Here is a 12,593-nt window from a genome sequence, read left to right as displayed (position 1 = left end):
ACAGCCTCCTAAAAGGTATAAGCCTACATAGCTCTGATGTTGAGGAACACTGGGACACAATGGATAGAGTGCTGGCTTTGGAGCTGGGAAGAAAGACCTGAGTTCAGATCAAACCTCAGACAATTACTGTATAATCCCTGACAACTCATTTACACTAATCACTTTCTGCCCTACTGCTATTGCTTTTATTGCTCCACCTTCAAAAAATGAACAACACTCACGAACATCGGTTCCAATATTTAAAAACTTGGCAAGGAGATGAAAACCACACATTCAAAAATTATTCATTTATATATAGCAAGATCACAAAGATGGTTCATCATCAGGAAAGAAATAAGCATCATTATATTAAAAACAAAACCATACAAAAAACACAAACGAAAAAGAGACAGAAAAACTTTTGATGAAATATAACACTCATCTACAGTAAGTCCAGAGCACAGGCCTGGGAGGAGCTGGGCCAACTGATACATTCTTTTATTTAGCCTACCCATTTTTCTTCCTGCTGCCACAAGTGGCTATGAATCATTTTCTAATATTTACTGGAGGTTATTATGTGAGAGAACTGAGGTCCTCTAGAACTCTTCCCTATGCCATCTTAAATGAAAGTATGAGAGCCAGCTGCATGTATGGAGAAGTATGTTGGGCACTGCACAGAAGCAAATAGAATGAGTAGAAATATAAAGCAATAGAAGAAATATTTTATGTCCTCAAGGAGATTGTAGTTTGAATGAAGAGATACAACATTCAATCACAAAACCATTAGCTAACACAATAAGATAGTATGGGACAGCAGCAAATAGTTCAGATTTATATACAGTCTTCTCACATGTTATAAGCAGAATTTGGTCTTGAAAAAAAAATCCTCAGAGTTTGTTTTAAAAAATTTTAAAAATATAATTGCTATCTGTAATGGTAATTTAAATGGGAAGATCTTTCCCATTCATTAATAGTCCCATGTCACCTGTGTGGGTCACATGCAAGCCTGAGTCACGTGAGTCTGTGGTGTGAGGAGTTTGCTGACTGGGTGGAACAGGAAGGGATGGAGCAGGAAGGGTGGAGCAGAGCTCAGAGGAAATTGGACACAGGGGTTAGAAATGAGAGAGAGAAAGAAGGTAGGCAGCTGGTGAGGATAAATGGGAGAACTTATTTGTGATTTGGTTTAGGGGAGCTGGTTTGTGGGAAGCCTAACAGAGGAAAGGCTTAGGGCTGGTGTTGCCCTCAGTATTGTTGTTGGGTATGGATTTCTGTTGGGGGTGTAAGCTCAGTTTTCACGTGGACAGTCTCGGGCAGGTAAAGGTGAGGACTTCTAAACCTCAGAGTTCTCATGAGGCCCCCCAGGGAACAGCTGGGAATTGAGGCATGAAACACGGGCTATCTCGTGCATTTCCACCTCTTCTCAGTTGGAAACTTGCTGGGGAGAGCATCCCACCCTTGAGATTGGCCTGTGGTCTGAGCACACCTGTTATTGACTAGCTAGGGGCTGAGAGCAGGCACAATATTCACGTGCAAACTATGCGGCTGGGAGAGCTTAAGTGGGAACAGGAAAGCCTGAAGGTGTTCCTTTGTGCTGAGGGGCCCTTAGAGGGCAGAGGGTCCCTCCCCTTTCCCCCTCCCATCCTCTTGCTGTACGATCCTTGCCCCTTGGGAAGAGGAGGATTCCTCTCTCCTGAGGAAGAATTCACCCTGCACATGTAACTAAGACCCTGAATAAAGCCTAACCCTTGTTCAACTCTGGGAAGTCTCTTCTCTCAACACGTTTATCCGGCTGATCTCCGAAGACCTGGACAACAGGTAAGAAAGGCTCGGGTAGCCCTTTGGCCTCTAGGCCGAACAGATTTCTTTGTTGCTCATATGGATTTGGCTTTCTGGTGTTAGAATTTGTCTTTCTGAATAAATGTTTTGGTTCTGCGTTTCATGTGCACAGTCTGTTGTATTTTGCAATTCAGAATTGTGCAGGCACATTCATGGCTGCTGTAGGAGCTGTGGATATCACATTGGTGATACAGTATCAATCTAAATGATGCATATTTTATGCTTTCCTTAGGCACCAAATTGATACCAATTCAACATTCACAGATATTCAGTGTTTTATAATTATATATTTAATGAAAAGACAAAAGAAGCTGATGAAGACAACTTAGACAAAATATGATAAAGAACTGTGCTGACTATAGGTGAAGAGGAAGCAAAATCATTTCTTTGTGGATAACATCATGGTTCACTTAGAAAACCCGAAAGAATAAATAAAAATTTAATCTTCAATTTTACATGCTACAAAACAAATCATGAAATCATTAGTATTGCTTTATATTGCTAAATATTAGAAAGTTATAAAATTGTATTGAAAAATAACAGTATTGGTGAATATCAATTCAAAAATTTCAAAACCCAGTTATTAGACCAAAGTCACCCATCCAAAAATAATTGATCATGATCAAATTGCATTTGCAGCAAGTCATTAGGTAAGAAATTAGCAACATCACATAAAAAAACCATACCAAACCAAATGAACATGTCCTCAAATCCAGAAAACATAACTGCTTTCTGGTAAAATATAACACTCATCTATGCTAAACATCTGACAGATATAGGCATGGAAGAATCATTTAAATATCATTAAAAGTATATATCTACAATGCAAATCAACTGTTATTTGCCCTGAAGAAATACTTCCCACATAAAGAAGAAAGTTTTCCCACATTATATCAGGTGTAAAAAAGAAATGTTTTCTTTTTCCTTTCTCATTTGATACAGTACTGGAAATGCTAACAATAGTGATAAGAAAACATAAAGAAATCAGACATAAACATAAGCCTAGAGGAGATATAATTATTTCCATTTACCGACAGCATGATAGTTTACTTAGAAAACCCCACATAATCTACAAAGAAATGGTCTGAGGCAATCAATAACTTCAGTAAAATAATAACATAAAAAGTAATGCCACAAATCAATGGCATTTGTATTTAATAATAAAAAATTCAGGAGGGCAAAATAGAAAAGGAAAATTTATTCAAAATGACAATGCAAAATTCATAATATTTGTAGAAGGTAATCTAATAACACAAACTAAAGACTTGTGTAGAAACAATTATAAAACATTTCAAGAAAGTGAAGAATGATTTAATTTACTGAAAAGCTGAAAATCAAGGGGTTTTTTTGGGTTGGAAAATGGGAATCTTGTACCTGACTTCTTCTCAATGTAATCTTGTGACTATGAGCAAGTCACTTAACCACCTTAATCATCAGTTTCCTCATATGTTAAACAAAGGGGGTAGGTTTTTGAGCTCTCTTTTGATTCTCAATGTATGATCAAATGGCAATAAATTCTGCGCTATCAAAAGCAAATGTTTGATGGTGACCATTTGGGGATGACAGTGTAGGCTCTGGATTAAAATTCTGTCTCTTCCTTTGCTGCTCAGTATCTGTGTAACTCTCATTAAGTCACTTTTACCTCTTGGTGCTTAAATTTCCATAGTGCTCAAATAGAGGATTGGACTTTATAACTTGTAAGATTTGTTCCATTTCTATTTTCATGATCCTATGAGTATTCTCTTGGTAATAGAACTAGCATCAATGTACAACCCAAAGGGCTTTCTTAGGTCTGTATAAGTCCATGCTTAACCATGTGTGAAGTAGTTGACCTTGACTTTGAAAGTTTGTTTATACTTCTCATCCAAAGACTTTCCAATTGGAATAGCAACATAAACAAAAAGAACAATAAAAGAAAATTAAACACCATGTATTTATATTGACAAAATTTGGTCTTTGTTTATGAGATATAATATAACCTGTTGTCAGATGTGGTCCATTTTTATACTGGTTTTAGTCAACATGTGTTTTCTTGTTAAAAGGAAAGGGGAGGTGAGGGAGTAATCCATAAATCATTACAATTTCTTGAAAAAAGACACCAATAAATTATATGTCCCCCCACCCCCAAAAAGCATAAAGGTGGACTGGAATCAGAGTATGAAGTAGTTTATATGCTAAGCTGTAGAGTTTATATTTCATTCCGAAGTAAGAGGGAATCACTGAAGTTCCTTGAGCAGGGAAGTGGTATGAAGAAAGAAAAGCATTATCCATACTATTCACAAGCATCTTGAGGTTATTTATAAAAAATAAGTTGTTTTGGGAACTCTTTTTGCATGAAAATTATGGAATGAGTGAAAAAAAATTGGAAAATTATTAAGAAGTAAGAGGGAACTTTCCTCCAAAGTAGTGATAATGCTTAAGGATGCTCTTCTTTGAAGTCAAAAAGTATTTATTACTCTACTATGAGTACCTTCAGAGTGAAGTTCTGCACTTGGTACTTTTTATATCTTCTGTAAAACAAGGCATGTGGATTGATGATTTATAGGGGACTTCCCAGATCATTTCAATGGTTTATTAAAACACCAAGAATGGAAATAATGAAAATCATAGTCATCTTTGATAGTGCCTTTTATTCACTGCTGAGAAAGTCTACCTTATCTTCTCTGCACCTGTACAAACTCTTCTAATCCTTCAAAACTTCCTTCAAATCATTCCTCTTTTGTTAAGTTTTCCAAACAGATGACCATCTCCTCCAAATGCTTTCATATGAAATTATTTACACCCTTCATTTTTCAGCTGACTGTTCGGCAATCCATTCATTCCCCAACCCTGCACCAAGGGCTTAGCAATCATTAGTGAGAAAGCTAATGTGAACTCACCTGACTAAGTATGTACCTGGTTGTGTTGCTTGTACAACTGATCCTTATGATAACCTCTTTCCAAAGAAATAGAATCATAGAAATAGAGCTAGAGGAAATTTCATAAGCCACCTAGTCCAACGCTCTCACTTTACATATAAGGAAGGAAGGTCCACGTATTATGTTAATATAATGTCTAAAAAAATACAAAGCATATACTAAATGACAAATATTATTGAATGCTTGCTGATTGATTTTCTACACTTGGGTGATCAAGCTGATCTTGTCTTTCCTTATGTCTTAAGACTGATACATTCTCTTTCAGGCATTTCCCCCAGATGTAAGATTTAAACCCAGGTGCTCTGACTCCTGTGATTTTTTTTTTTTGTTAATTTTCAGTGTCTTATGTGTTCAGCTTCTAGAAAATTTCATAAAATAGAGTACTCCAGGAATTTGGCTGTATTTTTCTTTATTCCACCGAGGCAGTTAGATGGTAGAGGGGATGGAGCATTGGGTCTGGAGTCAGGAAGACCTGAGTTCAAATCTAGCCACAGATATTTACTACCTATATGACCTTGGTCAAGGCACTAAAACTCCATCTGCTTCAATTTCTTTAACTGCAAAATGGGGCCAGTTACTAGTATTTATCTCACAGAGTTGTTGTAAGGACCTAATGAGATAATGTTTTTGAAGTGCTAAATAAAAGCTTATTCCCTTTTATGCCAACTCTTTCAAAGGCTACAAGCCAAGACTAAAATGGACAAAGAATTGTTGCATGACTTTTTATTCACAGTTGATTATGCACTCAATACAACCTGAGGCGATAGAGAATGGGTTGAATCTGAAGTCTTTTGTGCTAATTTTGGTCTGACAATTAACACCAAGAAAATAAAGCTTCTCCATCAGCCAGCCCTACAGCATTCACATGTGGAACCATCAGTTACAGCAAATGGAGAAATATTAAATGTTGTGGATAAGCTCACTTACCTTGGCAGTATACTTTCCAGGGATGTATACCCATAGATGATAAGGTTGATGCGTACATTGCCAGAGCTAGCTCAGTCTTTGGGAAGCTCTGAAGAAAAGTGTGGGAGAGAAGAGTTATTAGATTGCCTACCAGACTGAAGGTCTACAGAGCCATTGTGCTAACCTGATTGTTATATGCCTGTGAAACCTGGGGAGTATATCAGCACCATGACAAAATATTGAACTATTTCCATTTAAATTGTCTTTGGAAGATACTGAAGCTCACCTGGTAAGACTAGGTACTGGACACTGAGATCCTTTCTCAAGCTGAACTGCTGAGCATTCAAACTCTACTGCAGAGAGCACAACTCCAATGGACTGACCACAATGTTTGAATGCCAAAGGTTTATTCCAAGTTGAGAAAGTTGTCGGAGTAGTTGGATGTTCCAGAGTGAGAAAGTCTCAGTCAGTGAAGGAATTTCCTGGAAGGGACAGCAGTAAAGGCATAGTTTTAGAATCCAGAAATCAGGAGCAGCACTAGGAAAAGAAAAAGAAATCTAGTTTTATCCCTGGTCAGGAACTCTTACTGTCAATATGGCATGAAGTCAATAAAAGACTTGTCTTAAAGTCAGGATCTGGGTTAAAATGCCTCCTCTGACACATAGACTGTATGATGCTGGGTAAATTATTTAGCCTCTCAATACCACAGGCAATTCTCTGAGACCATGAGTTGCAGCTGTTTCTGATCTGCTTCAGTGGAAGGAGTTTCCATGTCTAAGTTTCTTGTGCACATTGACAGGATTTAGCATGTGAGTTATCTTTCTATCTCTCCTTCCCTTACTCCACTTACATTAGAACCTTGGAAATAACTTAATATAGCCTTTTGTTACTTTCACCAATGAAATCTCTTGTTGGGAAGGAAAAAGGGACATTTTCAGTAATGAGGTATGGTAGGAGTAACAGTTAGTAGAGAACCTGATAGTATGTTGGGCTGGTTTTACCCTAAATGACAGGGAAGCCATTCACGAGATTGATTGGGAGACAATGGTTTCAGCTATCCGCTCATTTTTCTGGTAATTCAAGGCGTAAAAGGTCCAATCCAGAAGATCAATGCCCCTCAAGCTGGAAAAATATCCTACTCCTATTGCAGTCAACAGGCACTTCTGAACAGATATATTTTTCTATGGAAATGAGAGAATTGTTTCTACCTAAATTAAATATGATAGTCTTGTCAAATATCATTTCCATTCTAAGCATATGTGTATGTGTATATATATGTACACATGTACATATATACACACATGTATGTATATTTCATGTTAAGTGTTAGAAGATTGAGTCTTATTTTATGTCAGTTTTGATCCTGACACCAGATTGATTTGAACCTGGATTGGTCCTTAACATGAGATATCAGTGTACAGGAATATATTAGCTTATATGTCTCACTGGATCCCAAACTAGAACTGTTCCCAACAGAGCTTATTACTTTCTATGCTTGCAAAATGTCTTGCCTTTCTACCTTCCCTACCATTTTCAGTAGTTTCACATTTTTTTCATACTGGTCGATTTAACAATTTAGTTAACAATCAAGTTCTGTTTCTCCTTTCCTAATGATAATCAGTTCTCAATCCTACTATTTCTTTCTTGGATCTAGTCCTACTGCTTTTCAATTGTCTTTATTCCTTTTCTGTGCTTAATCAGTTCTCCCTCAGTGCTAATTCCAGTGCCTACAGCTGCTTGACCAATCATGTTCATAGAAACATGAATCATCTCCCTGTAGCACTATTTCTCCCATCACTTTCCATCCCTGAATCCTGCGTCATCTCTGACTTTCTCCTTCAAACAAATCAAAGATGATAATGAGTCATCCTTTACCTAACTGTCTTCTGGTTTCATTGCAACTCAAATTGCAGTTTCTTTGCTCAAATCAGTCAAACTCCCATTATGTTATACCTGTAAGTCTCTCACAGGCTATGAGACCCCATTCTGCTCTTCCCTGGTCCTCTCTCAAGCTATACCTCTCTGCTACTTACTTTGGTACCTTACCTACTACTTCACCTATTCCTTGAAGCCTTCCTACATCTAACCCCAACTAGGTCATCTCATTTTAACAACGCCCTTCCTCTCACTCTGTACGAGCCTTTATTCCCCCCATTTCCCAAAGAGTAAATACATGTTCTTTTTTTCTATACAAAACTGAGCCCCTCTTCCATAGAGATTTCTCTGATTCCCTTAACTGGTAATTGTCTTTATTTCCTCAGAAATTTCACAACACTTCTGTTCTTTTAAATATGGGGAGGATGTGAAATTCTGAATGTGTAAGTTCATTAGTCAAATAAATCTTCAAGGACTGCTGGATAGACAGAGACAGTCTTAAAATCAGGAAGACCTAGGTTGAACTTCTATCCTTGACACATACTGGCTGTATCATCCTGAACAAATCACAACTTTTCAATGCTCCAAGGAGTTCTCCAAAACTGTAGGATTAAATACTTAAGTATAGAACAGTTGTCAATCTACATTAGTATCTTGAGTTTCCTAACTGGGAATTCCATATACCTAGTCCATCCCCCAACCCCTGACCCTGCCACTTAATTTTGTTAATGTCATTTACTTTTACCTATCCAGCTGGTAACTCATCATGATCTTAAAGTCTTGAATGGAGTTTTGATAGGCTAATTATATAGACATCTAGAATCCTCCTCCTCTTCGTAATGAGGATGATGGCAATAATGATGATGAAAATGATGTGATGAATACCTTAAGACTTTCTAATAATAATGATAATAATATTAGATAGAATTTGATGAATTCTATGAAGAATGAAAAGACAATAAATAACAAAGGAAACATTGTAGTTTGTAAAGCTATTTGGTGGCAAATGACCATCATCTGGTTTTGTACACATCAGCCAGATTTTAAAAGTTAATAATCTATGCCTTTTCTGCCCACTCCTGTAAATCTATTGCACTCTAAACTTCTTGAAGTCCAATCTTATACCATATACTTCCTTTGCAAACTACCTTAGTTTGTCCATCAGTGCACTGCAAGAATTCAGAACTGATCTAACCCTTCTTTACCACTTTGTGAGCAGCATTGCTATCAGGGAGACAAGAGCTTTAATAAAATGAATGCAATTGATCAGTGTTTGTCATTGCCTTATCACTGAGTGGTATCATGGGGACAGAGGTGTTGTAGATGTTGCGTCTCTGACATAAGTAATGTATTATTATTGTTATTATTTTTATTACTCTGCTGTGATGAGGATACCTTCATTCTTAGATTAATTACTTTAACTTTTCACTTTCCCTGGAGTGTAAGACATCTGATTCTGGGTGTATGTCTCTTAAAATGTGGTTTTCATTTGTGTCTCTACCACAAACAGCAAGGGAATTAAATTGTTTGGAATGGAGTCCTCAGAAAAAAAATGATGTTTTGACTTTGTTTCATAAAATGTGGAATGTTAGATGGATAGAGAAAGAGCAAAAGTTTAGAGAGCTGAGGAGCTAAACTGAGCTACTCAGATTTAGTCATACCTTTGCAACTAGATGGGTGAGGAAATTAAAACCTATTCTGAGGTATTCAGGCACTGAGAAGAGGCAACTTGTCATAATGGATAGAGCTCTGACATCAGAATGATGTCAGGGTTCAAATTGTTCTTCTCATAACTACCAGATGTATGACCTTGGTAATATCACCTAACCTCTCTAAGCCTCAGTTTTCTAATCTCTAAAATGAGGATGATAACACCTTCCTTCTGATATTACTGGAAGGGACAAATGAGATGATGAATATCAGAACTTTAAAGTACTCAATAGATGCCAGTTGTTATTGTTGTTAAAAACTCAATTTCCTTATCTGCCTTGCCTGTCACACTGGACTGTTCTGTGACATTTGTCTTAACATACAGAAAACTTCAAACTGTTTTCTCAATATAAGTTAATTTATTACTATGTGCAGGCATCTGCACCAAGTGCCAGGAGGATAAAAAAGAGAAATCAGATATTCTTATAGTTCTGGTAAAGCTAAGATTCAGATGGAAGGGATGGCATGTATATCCTTAACTTGAAGATGAAATGAGATGTGATAACTATGACAGAGGTATCTAAGAAGTGCTATGGAATTTCCAAAAACAGAAAGTTTACTCATAACTTGGGATTCTGGAGTACATTATGGGGGGAGGTAATATTTGGTCTGAGCCTGGAAGGATTGGTAGGATTTCAACCATTTGAAATGGATAAAGGGAAGGTGTTCCAGCCATAGGAACTAGCATAAATAAAAACCCCCAAAGCCATCATAGACTTAGAGCCAGCTGGAACAGACCTTAGAGATCATAGAACCCATTTCATAGATGCAGAAATGGAGACCTAGAGAGGTGAACTGACTCACCTGGGGTCACATGATAATAAGTTTATTGCCTTATCTGTTAGACCCTATGATGTGCTGCCTCTTACTGTGCAATAACAGCTATGGGAGCAAATTTTTCTCTTACACTTTCTTCATCTGTAGAAAGGTGTTTACTCTTTGGTTTTATTTGAGGCTTCTTCAAGAGGAAAATGATCTATATTTTTAGAGGGAGAAAGTAACTGATATCTTTTGCATGGTTTATGTGACAAAAGAGACAGTCCCATTATGGTTAATGTCAAAATACATCTTCTAAAGATAGACAAACGTATCTCAAGGTCCTCCAGTATCTAGTAGGGAAAATCTGTCGAGAACTAGGTATATCCTGGCTGATGAACTATTTTTCTGCTAACCTGGACTCATGATCAGTCCCATATTTTGTGGCCAACATTCCACTCAAGCTCATTTTATTCTGGTTCAGCCTAATAAAGTAAATATTTATCAAAATTTTGATCATCTCAATGTATTTTGCTTTTAGAAAAAATGTTGGATAAAAATGATTATAGCTCTTCTTTTAGGCAATAAGGCATGTATTTTATAAAAAGGGATACTATCAATGTTATGTTGTAATCCTGGGCAATCTTCAGTGCCCAGTGCCTAGCATAGTACCAGGCACACAGTAGGTGGGAATTGATTGATTAAGTCTCCCATGGAAGTCCAAGGAAGAAATTTTTGAGTTTGCCAACACTTAAGGAGGTAATCCTAACATGAGTACACTCTGTTATGATCTGGTCTGAATACTAATAGTTGAATATTTGGTCACTATTCATAAGGTGTTGTATAGGAAGCTCAGTATACAAAATCTGGCAAATGCAAATTTTGGGAATAAGTGCCAGAGAAATTGCCAACTTACTGAAGCCTGATCACTGCCTGGAAAATATAGTTTATTTAGTGGATGGTCCCTGTGGGTACTGTGATAGCCTTGGAAATTCCCATTTGGTTTCATATCCTTTAAGAATACATCCATAGCACATCTGGCATAAAGGACAACTCTGCTTCCTAGATTAAGAGAAAAAAAAATGTTTGCTTTGTCTTGGCAATGGTTAGTGTCATATTCTTTCCTGCAGTATTGAATAGAATCTGTCATGTGAGTAGAACCATTTTTGTTTTCTCCCTTGTGCTAATAGAGATGTGAAAATAAAGTTACTGAGCCCAACTTTACCTCATGAATTAAGAACAGCCGTTGGCCTATTTCAAGGCTGTGAAAGAAATATCTCCAGCAAACAGTGAACTTAAAAGTACTTTGGAAATGTAGCAAGTTTTCTAAAAGCTAACTGGAAGGAGATTGACAAAGAGAGAAAGAGAGAGTTAGAGTTGACCTGGTAAGAAAATCATCTTGGCTCTAAGTTGGATTGTACACACACAAAAACATGATTTGCCACTTCCAGTTTTCAGCATCTATGTTGGAACTCTGGAGGGAAAACACCTGCTCTAATTAAAAGTAAAATAAAATAAGATTACTATCAGTATTTGAGTTGAATGTATAGGGTGTATGAGTTTGCAGTAAATACTGAGGACAGTAATGAGTCTCCAAGGTGATGTGTTTAAATGATAATTCGAAGATGCTTTGCTGGGTTGAAAGTGGTCTCTTCAGTGCAATGTCCATATTTATAACCTTAAAGTCACAGGACCACAAGACAGATTGGAAACTCTACTCCCAAATAAATAGCACAAGTGAAATCACAGCAAGATATAGATCCTATGTTCTTCCTAGCTGCTCACATCACTGTTCAATCGCCTTTCCCTTAAGAATTTCTTTCTATATAGAAAGAAACCCTAAATCAATAAAAAATATATATATATATATTTAGCATCTATTATGTTTGACAACATACTAGGCTCTGGGGATATAGAGAGAAAAGTAGAACATTCCCTGTCTCCTCTTGGGACAATATAACATTTTCATAGATAAGTAAATAGACTACGTTTATATAGAATTTCTTGTTCAAGGAACAGCAAGGAGGCCAGCGTCACATAACAGCTTTATCGTACTACTGCCAGATCCTTGCCTCAAGAGGAAAGAAACTTAATCATTCCAGTTAAAGTATACCATTTGTTCTACTGGAGCTGAGACACTGTATCATAATGAGAGGGAAATGAAGAGGATGACCTCTTCCAGAGCAGTTAAAATGTGTGTGTGTGTGTGTGTGTGTGTGTGTGTGTGTGTGTGTGTGTGTGTGTGTTAGGGGCATGGATGTGGGATCTTGACTATGGATTGTATTGGTGTAGGGAATGAGCAATGCAGAAACATCCTCACCAACACAAATCAGTAACTTGCCAATAATTTAGGATCCTAGAGAGTTTCCTAGGGCTCTTTTACTCAGGTGTTATGCATAGAGGCAGGATTTGAACCCTGATTTTTTCCTACCTCCAGGGATGGCTGTGTATCTACTGTAGCATTTTGCCTCTCAATGTGTATTTTTCCCCCCAAGGAAATCTTAGTGGGTTTTTTTTTTAAATAAATTATTTATTTAATTGTCAGTTTTCAACATTCCTTTTTATAAGATTTTGAGTTCTAAATTTTCTCCTCTCCCCTTAGCTCTACCTCCT

General features: G+C 37.1%; 1 long non-coding RNA gene across 2 annotated transcripts in view; it reads right to left on the bottom strand.

The window, feature by feature from the left end:
• Positions 1 to 12,593, bottom strand: part of LOC140526460 (uncharacterized) — a 323,763-nt gene that overhangs the window by 146,949 nt on the left and 164,221 nt on the right. For both annotated transcript variants that reach the window (XR_011974380.1, XR_011974381.1), the window contains exons 4-5: positions 5,926 to 6,176; positions 5,661 to 5,748 (exon numbers count right to left, since the gene is read on the bottom strand). This is a non-coding gene — a long non-coding RNA (uncharacterized lncRNA). The remainder of the gene's footprint in view (positions 1 to 5,660; positions 5,749 to 5,925; positions 6,177 to 12,593) is intronic.

Source organism: Notamacropus eugenii, chromosome 2 (genome assembly GCF_028372415.1).
Source record: "Notamacropus eugenii isolate mMacEug1 chromosome 2, mMacEug1.pri_v2, whole genome shotgun sequence".
Lineage (NCBI taxonomy): Eukaryota > Metazoa > Chordata > Mammalia > Diprotodontia > Macropodidae > Notamacropus > Notamacropus eugenii.
This window is presented reverse-complemented; position numbering and strand designations above follow the sequence as displayed.